This window comes from Dama dama, chromosome 5, assembly GCF_033118175.1.
Source record: "Dama dama isolate Ldn47 chromosome 5, ASM3311817v1, whole genome shotgun sequence".
In the NCBI taxonomy this organism is placed as follows: Eukaryota; Metazoa; Chordata; class Mammalia; order Artiodactyla; family Cervidae; genus Dama; species Dama dama.
This window is the reverse complement of record NC_083685.1, coordinates 9,546,700-9,571,735: the sequence shown is the minus strand read 5'-3', so window position 1 is coordinate 9,571,735 and position 25,036 is coordinate 9,546,700. Positions and strand designations below refer to the sequence as shown.

Genomic DNA, 25,036 nt, shown 5'->3' with positions numbered 1-25,036 from the left:
AGGGCGGTGGGCGGCGCCCACGGAGGTGACCGGCCGGCGCACAGCCCGCCCCGCACCGGGAGAGAAAGCGCACAATAGCTCTTGACACGCAAATGGGTTAACACAATAAAGGCGGCTCCGGCCGCTGCTGGGGGAGAGCGGCAATTCCCGGCCCGCGGGAGGTAATAAAGCGGCCCTTTTGTGCGCGCCTCCCCGTTCTCACCCCCGCCCCGAGCCCAGAGGAATCTCCGCCTGATTGAATTACGGTTCATGAATATGAGCTGCTCCGCTCGCTTCCTCCCGGTTTGCGAGGGGCTGGAGAGAGGAAGGGGCAGAAGGGAGATTGGGGAAGGGGGCCCCCTGGTCAGGCCCCAGGCCCCCCTGGGACTCAGATGCGAGCCACGTGTGCTCACCACGTGGGGTGCCCTGGGAAGGCGGGTGGGAGACCCAGCACTGGCAGCTGGAAAGATGAGGGTCCCTGACCTGCCCTAGGGTCTTTGATCTTTGGCTCCAAACGGGACTGGAAGAGCCATTCAAGGCCCGGGTTCTGCGGATAAGGCTACCACTGGCCATGAGCATGTGCACTTATGGAAGGCTTGTGATATGCCATTGCCTGTCCTCAGCCCTCAGCGAATCCTTTAACACAGATGCCGTCCTCCTCACCGATGAGGAGACTGAGGCTCAGAGAGGCAAAGCTACTCACCCAAGGTCACACAGCCCACAAGCTGGCTTTTAATCACAAGCCCCTGGGTGTTAAGAAACCCAGACTAGCCCAGCCCTGGTCCACAACTGTGAAGCTCAGAAGGGATAGGAGGTGGGTGAGCTTATATGGAATTAAGGCCTGTGATAAGGATTACTGCGGGGTGGGGGGGGAGGTAGGATGCTAACCTTGAGAGAGGAGACTGCTCAGAGGTTTCTGCCCCTCCCTGCCTGGGACTGGAAGGGATGTCCAGGGTCACTGTCCGAGTCAGAGGAGCCCACACTGGATTTTCTCCCCTGCTTAAATCTCTCCTATCACTTAAAGTCTCTGGGACAACCCCCCACCTTCACCCCCAGGGCCACCTCGTCCCCTCATCCAGCATACCCCAGCACTCAGGCCTGCTACGTGGCCCACTCCCAAGGCCCAGAACACTCTGCTACTCCCCTGCCTGGCCTGAGAGTCACATGCCCCCCCCCCTGCATAGGGCCCTTCCTGACTCGCAGACTGAGTGGGAAGCCAAAGCTGCTCCACCAGCATCCTGTCTTTGCCACCAGCTGAGGGCCAGCCAAGGGGGTCCCCGGGTTTCAGTGTGGGAAGACACATCAGTGAGGCCAGACTCCCTCCATAGCGATGGCCCCTGACTCGTAGGGGGACCCTGGCTAACAAGTGGCGGTGCTTCCCTCTACCTACAGAACGGGGTGGAGGGGGGGCCGGTGGGAAGACCTGGGGACTCAGGAGTCAAGGCAGTTCACAGCTGAACCTCTGTGGCTGCCTGGCTGAGCACCTCTGTTTAAGCTTCAGTTTCCTCATCCGTAAAATGGCACAGCACATGAGCTACTATAAGGAGTCACCAAGATCCTGTAAGATGCCTGGCACGGGGGAGACGCCGGGTAAGCTGGCATTCCCTCCTGCTTGTCGCCTAGTGTTGTTGCCAAGCCCAGGGAAGGGAACAGAAGGAATTGCCCAATTCTGACAGCCGCTCCCTCCGCCTTGGCTGTGGAAGTGTAAATACTCCACGGAAGACCTCCAACTGCCTGTGTTTGTGGGTCTCTGGCGCACACTCTGAGTTTGTTTCTAAACTGGGAAGCTTCGAGAGGCGGCACAAACAGCCCTTCTGCCCACCTCTCCCACTTCTACCCCCATCTGCCATTGCTCTGTCCTTGGAAGCCTGTGTGTTTAACGACACTATTTCAGCTGAAAATATCTCCCTGCCAAGCCCACCCCCCCCCCCCCACCGCCGCCCCAAGCAGATCCACTGATATTTATCGACTTGTTAATCTAGCTAGAGAGCCTGGTAGGAGAACACAGTTGCGGGTGGAGGGGTGCTCACTGCGCAGAGACGGGGGCCTGGCTTCTCATAATGACCTCACACACACTCCCCCTCTGCTGTAACCCCACTCCACGCCCCTGAAGCAATGACACAGTTCTCTAACCCTTTCCTAGAAATGTGATCACAGCCATTTCACCCACATCCGACACCAGCAGCAATTGCTGGAAGGAACTTAGAAGGGGAATCAAAGAGCCGGCAGCAAAATGCTGCTCTGGGCCTTCACAAGGAACAGGGCCAGGGCTGGGGTGTGGTGGGGAAGAGAAGGCTGCTGCCCGACCCCCGTCCAAGCTGGCCCCTGGCAGGGGCACGCTTATCCAGACCTTGGCACCAATGGGCCTGACCTACCCTCCATTCAACTTAATGAGCACCACACTGTGCTTGTCAAATCATCTTAAACTCCAACAGGAGAGTGGGGCAGTCAGGAGTCCAGGCTTGACCAAGGTCCTGTCATCTTGGGACTGAGCAGCAGGGGTAACCGCTGGATTGGAGGGGCAGAAGGCAGCAGCTTCTCTGTTCCTTCCCTAGCTGGGGAGGGGGGGTGGGGGGTCATCCCTGTTTCCCTAGGCAGAAGCAGTCTAATTTAAGGCTGGGGGCCCGCATCTCTCTGGAGACCCTGGGAACTTCAGCCTGGGGTCAGGAAGCTGTCCTCTTTTGAAGCATCCCTTTTGAAAGCACAGAGTTGCTCAGCTTGGGAGTCCTGTGCCTCAGGGCACTGCCAGGCTATACCGGCAAAGCTAAACACCTGTCTTTGGCGGGGGAGGAGCATTAACAGGGACAGACAGCGGGCACTGCCTCCCTCCCCCACCCCATGAAGGCGCTGGGGATTTAGGTCAGAGGACTGCAGTTGCAGGTGGGGGAAGTCTGTTTTCACCCCTCCAGGACCCAAAGGCATCCAGCCTCGCCCCAAGTTACCACGACCCCGCCCCCTCCGGCCTTGGGTCAAGACAAGTCTCGTTGCCACGGCAACCCCAGTGACGTCAGAGGCCTGGCAGTGACGTCACAGGCGACCCCACTGGGGAATCGCTCGTCCCGGCGAGTTCTTTGTAGGAATGCAGGCGGCCAGGTGAACCCTGTTATATAGTCTAGCCTCAGAGGGCACAATCGCCAACGCAGCCACAGGCATGGTCGGGACTCCATGTCCCCTTCTGAGCTGATGGCCCTTGAAGAAAGATTCCAGAGGCTACTTGGGAGAAGCCAAGGTGTCCAGTGCCGGCCCTAACCCCTCTTAAGACGCGGGACTTCCTGGGGAATTTTCAGACGACTGAGCTGCTACCTTTGTCTGTTGGCTTTAGGGGTGGGGTGACCTTTCCTCTCCGGCAAACGCCCCACCCAGGGCTCTGCCGGAGTCCTCACAATCGGCCCCCAATGTCCACTCTGGCAGGTAGGCAGGTCTAGACAAGTTGTGTGCGGAGGGGTCAGGGGGAGGGGAAGGGGCAGACAAGGATGCTTCAGGATCCCCCACAGCCCAGGGCCTCTTTATTTCCAATCCGGCTGCCCCGACACCGGACAGTGCCCCCAGCTTCATCCTAGAAGCCCGCCCCGCGGAACTCACCGAATCAGCCAGGCCGTCGAAGGGCACCAGGTCTCAGCGGGGACGACTCTCCGCTTGCTGGGTTGCAGCCATGCAGAGGTGGCAGAGACTGCCTGAGGAAGCCCCCCTTGGGGGCCGATGCCTCTCTCCAGGTGCGAAGGGACGCTGTCGGTGAGGTCGATCCAGGCTCCGGCCCGCGCCGTCCGAAGTCCGGGGTGGGGGTTCTTTCGGCTCAGCGGGGGTCGTGCCCGCCCGGCACCCGGGCCGCTCGGGCGCTCAGGCGGCGCATCCTCGCCGGGGCCTGTGCTCACCGCGTCCGGCGGGCGGCGCTGCGCCTCCCCTCCGGGTCCTGATCAGGGCTGCAGCTCCCCGGGGCGCCCTCTCCGCCCGCGCCAGGAGCCCGGCGGCCGCGGCCCCTCTAGCTGGCCCCAGCTGCAGCTTGTCTTTGTTGCTTCCTCTCGCTCGACCGCCTGCCCGTGGCTTGCAGCTCTCTTCGCCCGAGGGTGGGGGGCGGGGTCGTCTCCTCCGAGGCTGCACGCACCTGCAACGGCCCGGCTTCTCGCCGGGCATGCAACGGCCCCCGCAGGTTGCAGAGAGCGGTGGCGAGAACGCACCGGCCCCTCCTCCTCCTGCTCGGAGCCCCGGGTGTTGGGGGAGGGGAAGCCGGAGAGCAGCAGCAGCCGCGGCGGCTGCAGCGGGCGGTGGAGGCTCGGGTGCAGCCCCGGGGGCCTCGGCGCCGAGAAATAACCAGTCCAAGTGGCGCTGGGCGGATGTGGGGACGGCCCAGAGAATGGTGCACTGGGCGTTCGAGCTCTCGAGCTGCAGCAGAAGCGGCGCGCGCCGGGCTCTCACGCGCCCATGGCCCCCGGCGGCGCGCGGGAGCTCCCGGGGCCTCAGCCTTACGCCGCCTGGCGCGCGCCGGCGCCTCGCCTCGCCTCGGGCCCGGGTGCCGCGCGCCGCGCCCCACAAGCGGCGTGCCCTGCTCTTCGCCTCCCCCGGGTGCCGCGCGCAGCCTCTCAGCGGAACCACCGGCTCGGCTATCCTGCTAGCTGCTCCGCTCCGGCCCGACTGACAGGCGCTAGCGCCGGCAGCCGCCGCCGCGTCTCGCCCCCCTCCCGCCCCCTGGAGCCTAGTCCAATCAGAGGCGGCCGAGAGGCGGTTACCAGGGTGACGCGGCGCCGCGTCCTGCGGGGGGCGGGGCCGGGGGCCGCCACGCGCGCTTTTCGCGGCAAAATTCAAAGGCCGGCAGGGCGGCTCTCCAACCTCCTCCCCCAAGCAGGGGCGAGGCGGGGCCTGCCTCGTGAGGACTGCAACTCCCAGCCTGCAGCGCGCCGGCGCCGGTTGTAGGGGCCCCGCTTGGGGGCATAGGGCATGCTAGTACTTGTAGTCCCTTCGTCGGGAACCAGGAAGAGTGGAAAAATCAGTATCATTTTATTGAGCACCTATTCTGTAGCACAAGCTAGGTGCGTTCTGTGCATTGTTTCACTTATTTTGGGAGACACCCCAATGAGGAATTTGTTAAAAAAAAATAATAAAAGAAGCTAACACTTATGTAACCAAGTACTTTACAGAATCCTCACCCACAACCCTATTAGATAGGTATTATCACCCCCATTTCACAGAAGAACAAACTGATATAGCAGGCACTATCATTATACTTCCAACTTACAGAGGAAGTTGAGGCTAAGAGACGTGAAGTGACACTCCAAAGTGTTTTTGCCCCAGTCTTGCTGTTGGCAGCAGCGGATTTTTGGCATCACAGCTGAGATGTGTGGAGCACTAACTACATAACCAGGCCCAGTGCTGAGCTCATTGTAAGTTTCACTTCAGGAGATCCTCACCACACACGTGGGAGGTAGTCACTGGTGCCCCCTCCCCACCACTTAATAGATGGATAGGGAAACAGGCACAGTATCACCTGAGGTCCCAATTTTGACTCTATCAAACTATATGGCACCTTGCCTTTTACTTTCGAAGCAGTTTAATAAGCTCTCATTGCTTCTGCCTGATAGCCTCCCTGCAGGTTGGCCCATTTAGCAGTCCCATTTTACAGCTGGAGAAATTCAGCCCTGGGAGGGACATTTCCCTCAGTTGTCATATGTCCATCACACAGCAAGTTGAGGAGCCTACTTTCCAGGAAACTTCTCAGGATCCCTAAAGAAATGCAAAGCAGCAGCCAGAACTCCTCCCACCACACTCAGGCTGTGTCTGTGTGACCTTCCCACCCCACACAACCCCAGTCCCACAACACCTGGATGGGATTCTAGCTCTGGCCTGTGGACTTGGGAATTTATCTTCCTGGTTCTGTGCCTCAGTTTCTTGTCTGTGCATCACAAGGACCTTACAGGCTGGTGTGAGAGCAGAATGAGTTATTGCTTGGAAGGGATTCGGAACACAGTAAGTGCTCAATAAATGCCAGCTGCAGAGGGCTCAGAGACCTTGGCAAATGTACCTGGTGGGATGAGCTGATTATAGCCGGGCCCTAGCCTACTTCTAGGAGCCAACCCACACCTACCCAGAGCCTGGGAGAGGTGCCCACCAGGGAGCTCCAGCGCCGGCTCAAGTAGGCCACCCGCCGCCTTATCTAGGACAGATGCTGGCCCTGTTTCAGGCCGCCCGCCATGCACGCCATTCCCAGCAGCTCCTTGACTCCAAGCCCTGCTCTATTTCTCCCCCGCTGTCCCACCCACACCCCCCCAGGTTGGGGGTGGGGAGCTGGAGTGGGGGAGGGGGTTCACCTGGAAACATGATCTGGCCACCAGCTGCTTCAGCTCCTGGGCCAGCCGCCAGAGCTGCAAGTGACGTCAGGGTGGGTTGCCCAGGAGACCTGCTGGGTGGACTGGGTGTGGACAGGTGGGGAGAATGCTTGGTGGACCCGGGTCAGGTGCAGGGCAAGGGACAGTGACAATCAAAACTCGGGGAAGAGAGGGCTGGAAGGGGAGAAGAGGGCAGGGGTGCCACACCACTGCCTTTGCAAAGTTTTGGATTTTTTCCTGCGGGAGGTTACCATGATTTAATACCTACTGTGTGCCAAAGCACATGCTCAGGGCTATTTATATCACATATTTCTATGTCCTTTTACACTCACTGCAACCCTGTATGATCTATTCTGTTAGTATCCACATTTTACAGCCAAGGACAGCCACGTGACTTGCACAAGGTCACAAGATGAAGGATCAGGACCCCAAACACCAGAGCCCCTGACCTTGATTTGTTATGCTCTGTGCCAGCCACTGACTGACTGGGTATGACCTGGAGGGCAAGTTTCTTCTCCTCTCTGGACCTCAGTTTCCTCTGCTGTAAAATGGAGGGTGGGGCTCATAGCCCAGTCCTGCCAGTCAGACTCTGGAGCTGGCACCCACTTCCCACCTCAGTAGTTTCCAAAGACCCCCACATGATTCCAAAGTGCGGCCAGGAGGTTAGATGATCTCAAAAGGCCCCTGCACCTCTGAAGGTTTATGAGTCCATGATGTGCTAAATGGTGTGATTTCAGGCCTCAGTAGCTATGTAGGGATCTCATCTTTCAGGCATCTCTCTATCCCTCCAGGCAGCTGGATGTCCCCAGAGATGCTCACTTATACCCCACATACAGGCTCAGTGCCACTGTCCCACACCTCTCCCCACAGCCCACCTCCCTGAGGTCAGACCCTCATACCACTGCTCCCTAGCCTCCCAACTCTCAGCCTTGATCCAGTCATTCCTTCCTCTTGGTTGTGTCCAATAATTCCACATTATGTGAATGGAGCCAGCGTCAAGATGGATTTGCCACGGTCCATAGAACCACCAGGCGGGTCAGCCCCTGAACATTGTGCTGGCTCCAGCCAGGGGTCCAAGAGGCCTCAAAGGGGAAAGGAGACAAGGGAGCACCTCTTTCCTCACTGTACTATATTCCCCCTACACTGCAGCCTTGCTAAAATACCTGCACATCTGCCCAGCTGTGTCTTCTGGCCTCCAGGCCTTTGCCCAGGCTGTCCCCTCCATCTAAAATATCCTCCTTCCTAGGTAGCTGTTGCTTGTTCCAACTTCGGATTTCAGTTAGGCTGCCACCTCCTCCAGGAAGCCCTTCCCTGAATACTGCCCTCCAGGCTGGAGCGTTTCCCCTTTCATAGATGCACTCAGTCTGTGTCATAAAGGCCCACTTATGTGTCAGTCTTCCCCACCAACCTGAGGCTCTGTGAGGGCCAGGGCTGCATTCAAACTGCTTTATCTCCAGCATGGGTCTAGCATACAATTGGCACTCAATACAAGCTTGTTAAATTCATCTCTGAATCGATGGATGGATGTAGATGTAGCCCAGGTTTGTGTTTTGCTTTCTTGTAGAGGAGGAGCAGGGAGAGGAAGAAGAAGGGCGATCAGATGGACTGGGTTTGAATTCTAACTCTTCAGGTTACCAGCCTTGTGACTCACCTGCTCTGTGCCTTTACTTTCCCATCTGTGAAGTGGGGTTAATTGCCACCTTGCTACTGCTCAAGGGACCTGGAGCCTGGAACCCTTGCGTCCATGCTCCCACACAGATAAGGTTTGTCATGCCATGTTCACTGAGGCCTGATTATTCCCCCTTTAACTCTGCTCGTCCATTCATTCATCATTGCCTAAGGACCTGCCATGAGCGAGGCCCTGGGAATGTAGCAGTAACCCAGATGCAGCCCCTGGCCTTGAGAAACTCAGGTTCCATGGGGGGGCAGACAAGGTGACTAGCAGTTATCACCCAGGGTCACACGGAAGGAAAAAGACAGAGCAGGCCCCTGACCCAGCTGATGGGCTAGTGATGATGGAAAGGCTGATCAGGTGTCCTGGGAAAACTGAGGAGGGGGTCATCAAGGGCACAGGTGAGGGACAAGTTCTCTTGGCCAAGGGAATGGCCACTGCAAAGGTTCAGGGTCCCAAGTGAATGTCCTCAGAGTGGAGGTGGCTCACAGAGGCTGAGGTGGGGCGGGGGAGGGAGGAGAGGAGGCCGAGACTGAGCCTTTACTCTGTAGGGGGAGCAGGCCCGGCCCAGCCTGCCTCCCCAGCCCCCAGTGGCCTCACCTGCCCTCATTGCCGTAATCTAGGCCAGAGCCTGGAGGGAGCAGAGCCCCCATTGGTGCACGCCACATAGGTTTTTCAGAGATAATTTAATCAGAGCTATTAATAAGCAGAAAAGAAAGAGCTCTTTATGCTCCTTCTGGAGAAAAGGAGAAAGAAGAAGCACGTGTAACCTTGTTACTCACTCGGCCCTGCCCCCAGTACCTGAGCCTGTCTCTGGGCCAGGCCTCGGGGGGATGGGGCAAAGGAGGCCAGGAGAGGGGGCTGAGGAGGCCCAGGTAACCTCCTGGACTGGCCCACCAAGATCCCTGACCACACCCCACCCTCACACCCCACTAGCCACTTTTGACTCCTCTTGGTTGCTTGAAGGCGCCAAACTGTTTGCTTTTGCACAAGCTGTTCACTCTCTGATCTGTTCCCAGACCACTCTTCCTTTTGCTCTTTTACCTGGCTGGCTCATTATCATACTTTAGGTCTCAGCTTAAATGTCATCTCCTCAGAGAAGCCCTCCCTGACTACCCCGCCTGAAGTTCTCCCCAGAGCACCTCCCTTTTGCTTTTTCCCTTCCCCATACTTATCACTGTTGGCAGCTCTCTGAGCTCTGTGGGTTGACCTGTGTATTTCCTGCCTCCCTGGCTGACTGTCAGCTTTGGGAGGGGTGGGACTCTGTCACCATCTTCATTGCTGTGTTGAGTAATCACCGACACATACCAGATCCTCTGTCAATATTTGTAGATGGAGCTGGGGCGGGTTCTAGGGGTCTGGATGGTTGGGATGGGAAATAGGAAGTGGTGGGGGTCCCTTCCATTGGGGAGAACCCCTAGGAGAATCCAGGAACCATGAAATGCCCCCCATCCTTTGTTTCACTACTGGGGATCAGGGGGCCCCAGGGAAGGCCCTCACCCAAAGTCATACAGTAAATTTGGGCCACAGGTGGGACTTGAACCCGGAGTCTTTCGGGGACCTTTGCATTAAGGAGGATTCTAAGGCCTCACTAAGGATGAGAAGGGCAAGGCTACTGTGCTACCATTGATTAGTGATGTCTTCCAGAGTCAGGGTTGGCTGTTTCCCTGCATGGAGTTTGAAAAAGCCCTGGACTGGCAGTCAGGAGGCTTCGTTCTTTCAACCAGCACTACCACCTTATCATGTGACCCCCTAGATAAGGCAGCCAACTTCCATGGGCTCCAGTTCCCTCATTTGAAAATTGGGACTATCTACCTTGCTGCATGCTCAGTCATGTCCGACTGACTCTCTGCGACCCCATGGATTGTAGCCCGCCAGGCTCTGTCCATGGGATTCTCCAGGCCAGAATACTGGAGTGGATTGCCATTCCCTTCTCCAGGGGATCTTCCCTACCCCGGGATCAAACCCGTGTCTCCTATGTCTCCTTGTCTCCTGCACTGGCAGACGGATCCTTACCACAGAGTCACTTGGGATGCCCTATCTACCTTAGCCCTGCCTATCTCAAGGATTATAATGAGAAAATTGTACAGTATAACATTTTCAAAAGCCTAATGAGCTCTTCATAGGCATAATCAACCACTGTTACTGTAAAATATAGCAATGACAATAATCGTCACATCCATCTAGTGAGGCCTTGCTGTGGACCAGGTAGTACCTCAGGTGCTTCTCATACAGGATCTATAAACCTTGCAACAGGCCACGAAGAGGACCCACTGGCCTATGTCAACTGGCCTTGCTCAAAGTGGCACAGAGCTCTTTAGTGAGTGGGACTAGGCTTTGATCCCTGGTAGGTCTCTTGGCATAGAGGATTTCTGACTTAGCTTAAAAAAAAAAATTTGGCCACACCAAGTCTTAGCCGCGGCACTCAGGATCTTACGTTGAGACCTGAAGGCTTCTTTCTAGTTGTGACGTGCAGGTTCAGTTGCCCCACAGCCTGTGGGATCTTAGCACCCCCCCCTCCCCCCAAGGATCAAACCCACTTCCCCTGCATTGGAAGGCAGATTCTTAGTCACTGGACCACCAGGGAAGTCCCATAACTTAACTTTAGGCCCTAACAAACCAGAAACAGTAAATGGAAGTGGGGGTGGTCCCAGTGACACCCCCCTCCACAAGCAAAGCTCCCCCCCCACCACACACACAAGGCATCTCTCCTCTCTGGCCAGCTGGGCCTGGTTCTCTGAGCTCTGAGTGGCAGGGTGACTCCAGGGGATTAAACCCAGTCCGCCTCACCTCCCCTCTGGCCTGGAAAGGCCAGCAGGCCCTCCCCAGCCCGCCTGGCAGATTTCCTTTTGTACAAAAAGTTATTGACTTATCAAGGTTAAAATACATTCAGCGCGGGCCAATAAAACAGGGATACCGCCGCATCCCGGCTGTCATGTGCAGCCTGGTTTTCATGGCAACAGGCCCTCTTCTGCACATGAAACGGTTCAGTTGTGCAAAGTTCAGGCGTTACATAAACAGGGAGTTAACAGCAGCAGCAGAAATCAATGTCTGGCCAGGCATGGCCTGGGGAGATAGCATTGATTGGGCCCTGATCGTCAATAGGCTGGGTCCCTGCTTCCTGGCCCTGTCGCCCTGGGCTCCCTCCCGCAGCCCCAGCCCCTGGCTCAGACCCAGAAGGCTTCAGGAAGGTGCCCCCGCCCTCACCCCGGAGCCTCTTTCTGGCTGGGATCCAGCGGGGAGGGTATCTGCTTTCTGCAGCCAGCTTATAAACCGTCATTGCTCAATGACGCCATTCCGCTCCTTAAAATATGTTCACACCATCGTTAATGGAGAAGGAATCCCTTGGCCTTTTAAGCCGTCCTTGTGACAAGGAACAATCCCACTGCCTCTATGTTTAGCCATCAAAACCACCCGTACATCAAGACGCGACTTAATGGGGTCAACGAGACCGGGATATGAGATTAAACTGGCTGTGCAGCCTTGGGTAAGTCACTCTGCCTCTCTGAGCCTCGGTTTTCTGCTTTCTAAAATGACAAGGATGACAGCACCAACTTCATGGGTATAGGTAAGAAGAAATCAGGGGACATGTGTGAAGCTCCTAGCTTAGAGTCTGTGTGAGGAAGCTCATGCTCTGTGTTTCTCTTCTATCACAGATTCCATGGACTTCCCTGGAGGTCCAGTGGTTAAGACTCTGCCTTCCAATGCAGTAGGTGTGGATTCAATCCCTGGTCTGGGAGCCAAGATTCCATATGCTTCAGGGTATAGCAAAAAAATAAATTTTTTTAAAAGGGTCTTCTACCACAGATTTCAGAAGATACCTTGATGGAGAAGGAAAGGGCAGGGAACTAGAAAGGTGATATTTGGGTTCAAATCCCAGTTCTACCACTAGCTCTGTGACCTTAGGCAGGTCGCTTTACTAGAGCACAGGTATACAGTAGGAACTCAATACAGGTTTGCTGAGCAAGATTAAACTCCCCTGGAGAGCTGGCCTCACATGGGGTAGCTGGAGACAGGGGATGGCTAGGATGATTTAGGATGGCTGAGGGGGGCAGTGGGGGGCGCTTCCCGCCACTCAGGATATGGTAAAGATAGCTACCCCATTGCTGAAATTCACAACCCTTTCCCTGGGTGAAATGATGCTGGGAAACAGAGCCCAGTGAGCACATGTAGCTGGGATGACATTTCCAGGCATGACTGAATCAGTAGCTTTTGCCAATGAAATGTGAGCACGCATGACATGAGATGTGAATGTGCCTTTTTCTCTAAGCTTTCTCTTCTGCCCTAAGGCAGACGATCGACCCTTCCGGGTCAGGGCAGGGCCAAAGGCACCTGGGTCTCTAAATCACTTGTGAAGGAAAGCTGCCCACCTGTTAACCAACAACACAGGCTCTGAACTGTTAGGCGAAAAATGAACCTCTGTAGAGTTATACCACTAAGATACTGGGGTCTATTTGTTACAGCAGCTGGTGTTGCCATTGGGAGCTTGTGAGGCCTGGGAAGGACTCAGAACCACCCCGTCCGCCAGCACAGTCCTCTCTGAGTCGTGGCATTTTGCTGAGCTGTGAGGTTGCCCTTACTGGATAAGGGAAGTAAAGTAAAACATTAATGGTAAAATCTACAAGGTGGATATTTGAGTGTCTACTGTAAATGTCCTTCAACTTTGCTGTAGGTTTGAAATGTTTCATAATAGAATGATTGAAAAAATATCTATTCCTATGTTTTCAAAATCTTTCTAGGAACCTTAGGGTTTTAGAAAGTGGTCCTGAGGGACCACTAGTAAGTGGTAGGAGTGGGCAGAGGGAGCTGAAAAAGATAGAGCTCTGGGGTCACCAATTTCAACCAGAGAACATTCAATTTCATCTCTTTTTCCTCTCGGAGCTCAGAGTGTGATTTAATTTGGAAAGAAAAAAACAAAAAACCCACAACAGTCTTCACTGTTCCAACGATAAAAGGTTTGAAAGCCACTGAGTTCAGTCCTCCCATGTTGCAGATGGAAAAAGTGAGGTCCAGAGAAGGGGAGGCACTGATTCCAGGTCACACAGCGAGCCAGTGGCTGAGCAGGAATTCAAACCCAGGTCTGATCCCTAGGGAAGAGTTTTGGACCATGGCTTTCTTGAGGGTCTCTGGGGGGTCTCCACCTGGGGGCTGCTGGGAGGCAAAGAAGGAGGGTTGGGTATTAGGCAGGTGTCTTCACATCCTGCAGCCTTCATCCAGAGTCCGCTGCTTTGCTGTCATATATTGGGTTTCAAGGTATTTGACCAAATGGTTCTGTGGGTGGGGAGAGCTTGCTGGGAGGTGATGGGGGAAACACTGGGAGGACTTCAGTAAGGCCAAGCATTTCCTGGAGTGGGACCCTCCCCTCTCCATCCCAGTACTACCCTCTTCCCTCTAGCTGTGGTGAGAAGATGGATGGGGGAGCCAGGGCTGGGACAGACCACTCAGGAATGATGGATTTGGTCCCCAACCAGAAGCCTTCAGGGTCATCTGGGGTCATGAGCAGAGGTGAGAGGTCACCCAGCCAGGGCAGGTGGGTCAGCAAGGGACAGGGACATGGAGTCGGCAGAGAGGTCCAAGGGCTGGTGTGTACCCCAAGCCTGGGACTCCTCTAGTACTAGCTCATTCATTCATTCGTTCCTTGACCCCAGGATGCCAGGTCCTGGGCTGGACACTGGAGGTTACAGGATAAATGGGCATCGTTCCTGTAGGTGAGGGCAAGTGGAAAAGAGAGAACACTGCCATTCACCCCAGCCCTTGCAGACGACCAGCCATGACCTTCGGAAAGTCTAAGCTTCTGTTTCCCCAACCAGAATATAAGGATAGTTGATAACCTGTGTGACATTTTTGGCACAGAGCTTGATGGGAAGAAATGGTGGCTCTCTTCCCTAGGCTTTCACTTAAAAGAGAAGGGCTTCCTCATCCCATCTGGGCTGTTTCTGGGAAGACAGGGGCATGGGTTTGAATCTTGATCCCACTTACTAGCTGTGTGACTGTGGGCTAATCACGTCCCCTTTCTGAGCCTTGGTCTTAAAATAAGCATAATGATAGTAACAGCTTTACCAAATGGTTGGAGAAGGAAATGGCAACCCACTCCAGTACCCTTGCCTGGAAAATCCCATGGATGGAGGAGCCTGGTGGGCTACAGTCCATGGGGTCACAAAGAGTTGGACACGACTGAGCCACTTCACTTTATCTAATGGTTATGAGGTTTCCGTGAGGTTTCAATGAGTTAATATGTGAAAGCATTTAGACCAATGCCTGGCCCACAGCTAACACTTAGTGAGTGCTAACCTTTGCTATTAGTGCTCTGATGGATTCTGACTCTATCAAGACAGTGATCGTTTAACTGGTGAACACTGGCCTAGTGCTAGTGGAGGGCTTGTAGATGCTCTAAACGCAGCCTGTGCGTGTGTGCCAACTCTGGCCTCCCCAGAGGAAATGCCCGGAGTACAGGTTTGGATTAGTTTTGCTACCCTATCCAGGTTCAACAAAAAACTGTGCAGAGGTTGATTAGCAATGCCTGCCACAGGCACGGGAAGGAAGAGCTATAGGAGGCATGCCATCTATTAACCATTCCCGACGCTGGCCCAAGCCCTCCCCTTGCACACATGGGAAAATGAAGGCTCAGAGAGGGAAGCAAGACGTACTCAGGGCCACACAGGCAGTCACAGTCAGGGCTCGTGCTCCTGCCTCCCTGATGCCTCGCTGAGCCCTGGTCTATGTCATTTCATCCCGTGGAGAAAAGTCATTATTTCTCCATTACATTTCCCAGCCTGTTTTCTGGAAGGGAGTTAATTGATTTAAACTTTTCCAGAATGATTCTCCCTCCTCCTTTGCTCCCCTGGGCCCCCGATTCTATTACCGCTCTGCCTCTCGGAAATGAGTAGGTGGCATCTGCTAGGACAGACACAGGAGTCTCCAGGAGGAGGCTGTCTGAGCAGGTGTGGAGAGTGTGGACCATGCCTGGGGCTGGCTCTCCTGGAGACCTCCACGTTTCATGACAGCAACGTCCCAAGACTCAAGTGTATCGTGTCTCTTATCCTCACAGGGGCTGGGCTTCCCTGGCGGCTCACGTGGTAACCCATCCACCTCCCATGCAGGAGACCTGGGTTCAATCCCTGGGTTGGGAAGATCCCCGGGAGGCGGAAAATGGCAACCCACTTCAGCATGCTTGCTTGCAGAATTCCATGAACAGAGGAGACTGGTGGGTTACAGTTCATGGGGTCGCAAAGTTGGACACGACTGAGCTACTCATACACACACACACACACACACACACACACACACACACACATCCTCACAGGGGCTACCGTTCATGCTATGTGCCAAGTGCAGCACCCAGAGCATCCACTGGCTCTTCATATAGAAGGGGAAACTGAGGCAGAGGGCTGGTCCCAGAGTTGAGATCCCAACTCAAGACCACCAAGCCCTGAATTCCTTATTCTTTTCTGTTCATGTCACTCCTCCCTGGCTCTGTGACACCCAGTCACCCCAAATGCCCTTTTAGATTCTCCCTCCAGACCTTTGAACTTGGCTGACGGGTGATCACTGATACTTATTTGACGGATGAGGAAACTGAAGCCAAGACTAGGGAGAGTGATTGACCCTGAATTCCGCAGCAAGGGAAGCCACGGCTCTGTCCTTTGTCTCCTCCTATGGGGAAGAAGCGGGCTTCCCTTGTGGCTCAGACGGTAAAGCATCTGCCTGCAATGCGGGTGACCTGAGTTCAATCCCTGGGTTGGGAAGATCCCCTGGAGAAGGAAACAGCAACCCACTCCAGTATTCATGCTTCAAGAATCCCACGGACAGAGGAGCCTGGTAGGTTACAGTCCATGGGGTCACAAAGAGTTGGACATAACTGAGCGACTTCACAGGGAAGAAGCAGGATGAGAGAGGCTCAGAGTGGGCCTGGCCACGGCGGTCCTCTCGGCCGATTCATCTTCCAAGCTGAAATATTTATTTACGCACCCCATTTAATCAGGATATGCCGTAATTAGCGGCAGATTTGTGCCTCCTGCCTGTGGCGTTATTTATTTCAGGTTCTGGGCGGCCACTTCCCTGGGCTGTGTGCGCACTGGGCTTGGATTTCAATCAGACGGGGCCAGCAGAGCTGTCCCCAGGGACCTCACAGCAGCGATGCCCCCCTCGGAATGATAAATGAGCCCGCAGACAGCAGAAATGCTGCCCAGCTGCTCTGGGGGCCTGGCATGTGTGGGGCGGCGAAGGGGGTGTTCTCACCAATCCCAGGATCCAGTCACCGAGGAACTCCCCTTCCCTCCGTGCCAGACAATAGCCTGGCATTTCCTAGCCCCAGGAAGAAGCATACATGGAGATGGCATCATGCAGGTCTGCAGCAGTCCTGCTTCTAGGACCCTAAGGCAGAAGGAACTTGGAAGGGCTATCTGCCCTTCTTGCTGTCTTGGGAAAGGTTTTTAATCTCAGCATCACTCAGCCTTGACTATGGGTAACACACATTTCTGTTCACAGCCTCCTTGGCTGAGAAGTTCCTTCTGCTGTCTATAACTTTACTTTTTTATTTTTTAATATTTATTTATTTGGCTGCACCAGGTCTTAGTTGTGGCATTCGAGATCTAGTTCACTGATCAGGAATCGAACCCATACACCCCACATTGGGAGTGTGGCGTCTCAGCCACTGGATCACCAGGGGAAATCCCCTTTGCTGTCTAACTCTAGTCGAGGTAAAAAACACTTGCAACTCTGTCCCTTAGGTGATCCCACAAAAGACACCCTTTGTCACTGTCTAGAAGGAGGCGGAAGATACGGGAAGCATGGGGAGTGTGGGCAGGTTCAATCCCTGGGCCAGGAAGATCCCCTGGAGAAGATAATGACAACCCACTCCAGTATTCCTGCCTGGAGAATTCCATGGACAGAGGAGCCTGGCGGGCTACAGTCCATGGGGTCTCAAAGACGGACACAACTGAGCAATGAACACTTTCACTTTTCACTGCTATTATTTGGTGGTTAATCCTCATGTGAACCTGGGAAGTCAGATCCCCAGATGAGGAAATGGAGACCATTCCTTGCCCACAAGAGGGCCCTCATCACTATCATTTTCTAGCCAAGAGAACCAAGGCCTGGGATGCCAGGGAGCCCTCCAGGGCTGCCCCCTGCATGGTGAGGGTTCTGTGGGTGGTGCTCCCAACCCCAAACCTTCGTCTGGAAAGTGGGAACATAGGCACTGACCTCACCAGGAGCTTCAGGAATTGAGTGATGGCATCTGTGGGAAGTGCCCAGCATGGGCCTGGCAGAGGGAGGGGCTCGGTCTGATGTTTGAAGACCGTCCTCTGGCCACAGAGGAGCTGGATCCTGGGGTCTGCTCAAGACCAGCGTTTCACGAGTCATGAAATGATCACAGTGAAGCAGGCACAGCTCCCGGGGGTCTCCTGCCAACTAGGCCAGATGCCTGCAGGGGGGTCCCATTGTCCCTGGCCGAGTTGGGGCAGGATTTGTAGCTGAGCCTCCCCTAGGGACCGTAGCTTCCAGGCCAGCCGCCCTAACGAGGTCAGTGAGAGACGTGGCTCTAACAGGTGTGTGGGTGGCACTTCACCTGAGTCTTATTTTACAGATAAGGAAACTGGGATTCAGCAGGGAGAGGTGACTTGCTGCGGGTATAGACTGTAAATCCTGGAGGTTCTGGGAGGGCATCCTGTAAACAGCTCCCTGGCCTACCAAGCTGGTGCAGATCCAAAGTGTCTGCTTTGTGACCTTAATCGAGTTACTCAACCTCTCTGAGCCTCCCTTGCCTCGGGTGCTGTGATGGGAATATCTAACTGGGGCTAAGGGTGAGGGGCACGGTGGACATGAGGATCACATTGTGCTGGACACACCTGTCCCTCCAAGGATTCTGATCTTGAAACAAAAGAGTATTGTGGGAGGGCCCCTTCTGTGTCTACACTCTGCTTTCTCACCTTTCCCATGCTGTCCCCTCTGCCTAAAAGGTCCTTCCTGACCCCCTTGCCCAGGCTGACATCTACTTATACTTGCATCCCAGCTCAACCCTAAATCTCTCACTGACCCTCCTCCACATATAGGTTCCCCTTCTGTGCTCCCAGCCCCACCCTGATCACTTTGGACTGTATCTGCCTCCTCAGCTAGGCAGGGCAGGGTCCCTGAGATTAGCTGGTGTGTGCTGTAGCTCTGGTGTCCAGCCTGGGCCCTGGCACATGGCAGGGGCCAGTTCACGTCTGTTCAATGACTGAGTCATTCACTGAATGATGGAACCAGGGAGTGAAATTCACTGGCATGCTGCTATGGTCTGAATGCCTCTGTCCTCCCCAAATTCATATTATTTGAAAACTAAATTCCAACATTAGTTGAAAACTAATGCCCAAGATGATGGTATTTGGAGGTGGGGCCTTTGGGAGGTGATTAGGTCATGGGGGTGGAGCCCTCATGTATGGGATTAGTGCCCTTATTTATTTTAAAAACTATTTATTTATTTGGCTGTGCCAAGCCCTAGTTGCAGCATGCAGGATCTTTGATCTTGTGGCATGCGGAACCTTTAGTTGTGGCATGCAAACTCTTAGTTTTGGCATATGGGATTTAGTTCCTAAGTAGGGATCAAACCCTGTCTCCCTGCAATGGGAGTGCAGAGTCTTAGCCACTGGACCACCAGGAAAGTCCCGAGATTAGTGCCCTTATAAAAGAGGTCTCAGGAGATCCCTTGCCCCTTCAGCCACTTGAGGACACAGTGAGAGATCTGCAACCAGGAAGAGGACCCTCACCTGACCTTGTGGGCACCCTGATCTCAGACCTCCAGCTTCCAGAACTGTGAGAAATAAATTTCTGTTGTTATAAGATGCTTGGTCTCTAGTATCTTGTTACAGCAGCCCAAACAGACTAAGACACATGCCCGCCTCCCTTGGCTCCCCAGCCTTCCTCTCAGAGAATCCGGAAGCTGGCAGCTTGGGTGGCAGCAGCTGAATAAATCCCATGTAATAGGACCTGCACAGATGTAAAACCAGGTTCTGGGAGCTCATTTGCTTTGTCCGGACGAGGAGCTGGTCAGGTGGATGCTGCTGGGATGGAACCAGCTCTGGGCTATCCACCTTCAGTGACTCCAGGAGCAATAGAAAAGGCTGACCTGGAACCAGCCAGGCCTGGGTTCCAGTCTTGGCACAATCTAGCTGGGTGACCACAGGCAAATGCCTTCAGCACCCTGGGCCATGGTCTTCTCATCCATGAAATGGACTTGTTGCCATCCTGAAGCTGCCATGAGCACTTAGGGGGGGCCCTTCGATGAGGCAGGGGCTTCATACAAACTGTGTACTGCATCTTCCTTGTCCAAGGGGGGGCCCAGGGCCCAGCACCCAGTGTGCTGGGTTTTAGGGACCCCTCGTCATCTGCCAATCCTGTGCCTCCTTCCCTCTGGAAATTTCCACTGTGAGAGGGGCCAGAAGCAACTACCGAGCCCTCACGCCAAAACTAGAGAGAAGCCCGCAAGACTTGCCACAGTGAAGATCCTGGATGCTGCAACTAATACCTGATGCAGCAAAAATAAATGAATATATATATTTAAAAGTCTTAAAATAATAACAGTAATTATTATTAGTCTGCCCGATTATTAATAATAATCACCAAGAGAGTTTTTACCAAAGTCTTTTGAGCTTTGACCACATGCCATGACCATAGAGGACTCCTAATGACTCTTTTAGAAGATGTTCAAAATATATCCCCATTCGATAGATGAGGAAACTGAGGCTCAGAGAGATGAGGTGATTTTTCTAGAAACTGCCCAACTTGTAAGCAACAGTGCTGTGACTTAAAGCTCAGTAATGCCAATGCCTTGGCCAGGGGCCTTGCTCAGGGATAACATCAGGAAATATTTGTTGACTGACTGAAAGAATTAATGAGAGAAGAAATGACTTAATGAATGAAAGGCCCACCCTAGGATGCCTATGGGGGTGTGGGGAGAGGGCTGGAGAGAAGGATGCCAAGTCCAGCCCAGCCCTCCAGGCCTGCCTCCTGACCTCCCACTGGGCCTCCAGTCTTTGGTCTCATGGGGGATGGGGGTCATCCGGTGGGGCAGATGGGGCAGGGGCTGGACTCCCCCAGCCTCTGTCCTGCCCCCAAAAGCTCACACTCTTTGTGACTTCTTGTTTAACTTTACAAGCCCCTTGGTTTTTATGAGGGTTATTTATAAAGGTTTTGCGCTTTGATCCACAGCATATAAAAGCAAACTCCTGTGTCTGAAATGTCACCAAGGATTAGGGGAGCCTTTGAAGTTCCCCTCCCTGCAGGCTGCACCCGCCCAGCTTCCCTGGCAAAGGGCCTCCACGCCTGGGAGCCCTGGCCAGGCCCTGGGGGCCCTCCTTCGCGGTGGAAGAGAACCCCGTCCAGATGACTGACAGGTAGGGGGCCCCCCTCCCCTTGGAGCACTCCATCCCCCCTGGGCCCTCTTTCCAGTTCCAGGCAGGACCCGGCCTCCCTGGTCTCCAGATGTTGGCAATATCTGTTTCTCCTGTATACGGGCAGCTAGAGGCAGCTATCTCACTAGAAGCCCAGCAGTAGGGTTTTAAAAAATGGATTATTATTATTACTGGCTTGTCGGGAGGGAGGGGGGCAGGGAAGGGAACTAGGCAGGTAGGGGAGAAAGAAGAGGTCCTAGTGATGCTGGTGACTCTTCCTTTCCTCCTAGCCCTGGGGTCTAACCTTCCCCCCTGCCTGGTAGGGAGGGACCCTCTCCTGGGCGTCTTCCCTTTTATCAGCCAGCTGACAGCTAGAAGGGTTTAGGCTTAGCTCACGGGGGTGGTGGGGACAGGGACCTGGGCAGACAGTCCAGAGAAGCAGTGACTTTTCTGCTCCCCACCTGCTCCCCCCGTGAAGAGGGGCCAGACAGATGAAGACGATGGCCTTGCCTGGCTCCTCTCAGACATTCACAGTGGCCTGACTGCTTCTAGGAAGGTTCTCTCTCTCCCTCTCTGGATCTTGCGGGACCCCCAAGCAGCTCAGTAGCCAATAGGAGGTAAGGAGGTGAAATCCCAGTTTGCCCGGCCTCTGAGCTGTGTGATCTTGAGCGAGCCTTGCCCTCTCTGGAATGCTCTTCCCCTGTTTCTGAAACAGGAAACCTTGTAATTCCAAGGCTGTGTGGGGATCGAAGGAGGTCATTCTCAGGAGCCCAGGGGAGGCTTGGTGGCCCTGGAAGGGGCCAGTGGTCCCTCCTGCCTCCTTTTCCAGCCTCAGCTTCCTTTTTCAAGGCTCAGAGGAGGCAAAGCTAGGGCCCTGGGGGAAAGGGTTCTTGGCCAAGGCCCCCAGCCTGGCCCTCTTCCCAACTTTTTCCCAGATGAAAGGCTTGGCCTCAGCTGGTGGAGGAGACAGCTACCGTGACCGTCCACAGCACCAGAGTTCATGGCCACCTCCTTTTCCTGCACCTTTTAAGGTCCCAAGGGGTGTGGCTTTTTGGAAGATGGCATCACCGACTCAATGGACATGAGTGTGAGCAAACTCCGGGAGACAGTGAAGAACAGGGAAGCCCAGCATGCTGCAGTGCATGGGGATGCAGAGTCGGACTCAGCGACTTAACAACAACAAAGTGGAGGAGGGGTATGCAGGGCAGGGGGCCGGTGTGCGAGGGTGAAGGGGTGGGGCCAGTGGGGAAAAGGGTGGGTGGAGGCGAGGCCATGTGACTTGTGGTGCGAACAGCTATGTCAGGGAGTGACGTGGTGAGCAAATAAATAGATCTGGTCCGCTCATACCACGGAGTACTACTCAGCGATAGAAAGGAACGAACTCTCGGTACAAGCAACAACATATGTGAATCTCAAAACAAAATTTATACCGTTGCACCTGCTCTGCCATCTGTCTGTAAAGCTGCTTCTTTGCTGCCTCCACCCGCCCCTTTATCTGGCTAAACTCCCCCTATCCTTCGGAGCCAAACTCAGAAGACTGCAGCACCGTGTGATTTCATGTGTGTGAAATTTTAGAAGAGGCCAAACTAGAGTGGCAGAGAGCAGACTGGTGGTGGCTAGGTGCCAAGGTGTGGGGTGGGGACTGACCACAAAGGGGTTCGGAGAGAGACAGGGGCGGGGTGGTGGTGATGGAGATGGTCTATAGCTGAATCAGGTGTCATTTATCTGACTGCATGTATTTTTTTTTAAACAAATTGCATGCATTTGAAATCAGAGTATTGACACCACAGAAATTGACAAGTAGTACAAATCAAGGTTTAACTTATTGTGCTGTTGATTATTGAAACTGAAAGTAATGGAGAAAACATTAATAACACAGATCAAACTTGAAAGTGTGTTGTGTTTATAGCCCTTAAATGTGACTAGCACACAGAATTGAGGAAATCTTCTTCCAGTATGCAAAAAGCCATCATGCAATTCACATCACTGACAAATGAGTGAAGTTCTGACATTGAATCTCCATTGTTCCACGCTCAGTTTACCCATTACCACTTAAATGAAAATATCAACCAGCATTCATGCCTGAACTACCCTTGTTCATCAAGTCCAACCGTAGGCTGGCTATGGGTACCAGAGCTTGGCAAATTTCAGTGAAAGCACTTTAGGAGAATTAATTGGCTCTATGGAATTTACAAGAAAGACTACTGTATGTTTCACTATTATTTTTGAGTGCTGCACATCAGTATCAATACAATATATATCATAAAGGTTATAATTATCCACAAAGGTATGTGTAACACATACTTGCCCCCTCCCGCTGCCCCAGAGGGCTAGGACTAAGCCAGTGATTGGGCAGGTTGGATGGAGTGGAAGGGACAGGGTACCTGAGAGGCTAAGGTTGGAGATGAAGCTCAGTTCAGAGAGCCCAGGAGCCTGAACGTCAGGCCCAGAGAGCGAGATGACCTGTTCTAAGTCACAGAGCCAGGAAGTGGCAGAGCTGAGTCAATCAGGGGCTTGTCGTGGGGCCTGCCCTTTTGTCCAGGCTCCTCTGCTCCCCCCTCCTCCCCGAGGCTCCCGCTCACAGATCTTAGGGGCAAACCTGGGGTCATTTGGGTCTGGGAAGTTAACCCAGCCCAGCCCCTGAGCCCCATGAGCAGAGGCATTTGTTGTCTCTGAGTGCCAATTAGAGGAGGGCCACCCTGATTAATCACTGTGGCATGGCAGGTTTGGGAGAATTAATCAGACCGAAGGTAGTGGCAGGAAGCGGGCAGAGGAGAAGGTCGGAGAGAGAAGGGAGCCTGGGTGTTGAGCCCTGAGCACCCGGGTGATCAGTCCCCACGAGCGGTCATCAGGTCGCCTGGGGTGGAGCAGCCATTGCTTCTGGCAAATGCTGTTGATTGGAGAGGGGAGCAGATACTCTTGCCCACCCTTCCCTAAAAAGACATTTATTTTTACTGTTGTTGTTGCTAAGTTGTGTCCAACTCTTTGCGACCCCGTGGACTGTAGCCCGTCAGGCTCCTCTGTCCACGGGATTTCCCCAGCAGGAATACTGGAGTGGATTGCCATTTTCCTTCTCCAGGGGAACTTCCTGACCCAGAGATCAAATCCGTGTCTCTTGCATTGGCACGTGGATTCTTTACCACTGAGTCCCCAAGGAAGTCCAAAAAGACAGTACCAGCTTTTAAAGGTGGCTCAGGAAATGACCACAGATGGGGTCCTGCCCTCCAGGCCTGGATTTTGGAGGTTAGGAGTGGGTGGGAGGTGGGTCTAGGTGGGATGGGAGGAGGTGCTGTAGGACAACTGAGCAGGGTGGATGGTCCCATCCCCCTTCCTTGTTGCCTGCTTGCCTGGGAAAAATGTTAGGAACCGTCTCCCACCTGCTGAGACTGACTGGATCTGCCGGGGTCATCTTAGAAGCTGGGTGGTGTTTCCCAGCTCCAGTGGATGCACTTGCCTTTTAAAATGTGTTTCTGCTGGTATTGCAGGGAGCCCATCTGGGGGCTTTGTTGAAATTAGAGAAAAGTATCCCCTTCTGGGCAGACCCACGAGGAAAAAGCACCATTCTAGGTGCGATCATTACCAAAAAAAAAAAAAAAAAGGCTGCACTTTCTCCAGCCTATTGAAGGTTCTTGGCACAGCCCCAGCTAGTGGAACTCTGACTGAATTTCGGATGCATTTCACCCCCAACCCCACTCCCTGGGCAAGGTGCAACCTGAAAAACTGTATCCCGCAGCCCTGTTCCCATCTTGGATTCTTTACCACTGAGTCCCCAAGGAAGCCCAAAAAGACAGTGCCAGCTTTTAAAGGTGGCTCAGGAAATGACCACAGATGGGGTCCTGCACCCCAGGCCTGGATTTTGGAGGTTAGGAGGGGGTGGGAGGTGGGTCTAGGTGTCTTCAGACCCCCAGGGCCTGCCTCCCTTCCCCAGTCACATCATGGAAAGAGCACGGGCTCCAGAATCAATGAGCACTGGATCCGGATCCCACCACCTCTAGCTCTGTATGTGCCCTCCCCTCCCCTCTCCGGGTCTCAGTTTCCTCATCTCTAAAATGGGCGTGATGGGAATTCCCTGGGGCTCCAGTGGTCAGGACTCAGAATTCACTGAGAAGGGCAGGGGTTCAATCCCTGGTCAGAAAACTTAAGATTCCACCAGCTGCGAGGTGGGGCCAAAAATAACACAAAATAAAACAGAGACGATAGCAGCTCTTCCAACCCGGGGCTCAGGGATGACAGAAGGAAATGACGCATGCAGCTATGTGTGGCCCCTCCTACGTGCTCAATACACGTTGGGGCCTTGATTCCCTGGCACCAGCTCAGGTCCCTGACTGCTCCCTCCTAAGAGCCAGCCCTTCCTTCTGCCTTCCCCTAGCATGGGAAGAAGCCAGCTGGGGTTCAGTGACTAGCAAGGCTGGCAGAAGACCTGAGGACTGGGTCTGAGATCTGGAGCTGGGGAGGCACATGCCAGGAATCATGATCCAGCTCTCACAGCAGCGGTCCTTGGTTTCCAGGGGTCATGAGCCCCTTTGGGCATTTGATAGAAACTGTGGCCTCTCTTCTTCATGCAGGCTTAGCTGCTCAGTCGTGTCTGACTCTTTGCGACCCCATGGACTGTAGCCCACTAGGCTCCTCTGTTCACAGGATCCTCCAGGCAAGAATATTGGAATGGGTGGCCATTCCCTTCTCCAGGGGCTCTTCCTGAC

General features: G+C 54.2%; 1 protein-coding gene and 1 long non-coding RNA gene across 2 annotated transcripts in view; one reads left to right on the top strand and one right to left on the bottom strand.

Moving 5' to 3' along the window:
• The window catches only part of FAM222A (family with sequence similarity 222 member A), a 59,197-nt gene extending 55,395 nt beyond the window's left edge, over positions 1-3,802 (bottom strand). Inside the window, exon 1 of the mRNA XM_061140833.1 lies at positions 3,562-3,802. The gene's annotated coding sequence lies outside the window, so the exon portion shown is untranslated. The remainder of the gene's footprint in view (positions 1-3,561) is intronic.
• Positions 3,803-11,346: 7,544 nt separating this feature from the next.
• On the top strand, positions 11,347-21,506 carry LOC133055709 (uncharacterized). Its single transcript, XR_009692689.1, has 3 exons — positions 11,347-11,455; positions 20,155-20,339; positions 21,272-21,506. It is a non-coding gene; the product is annotated as an uncharacterized LOC133055709 (long non-coding RNA).
• The last annotated feature ends 3,530 nt before the right edge of the window (positions 21,507-25,036 follow it).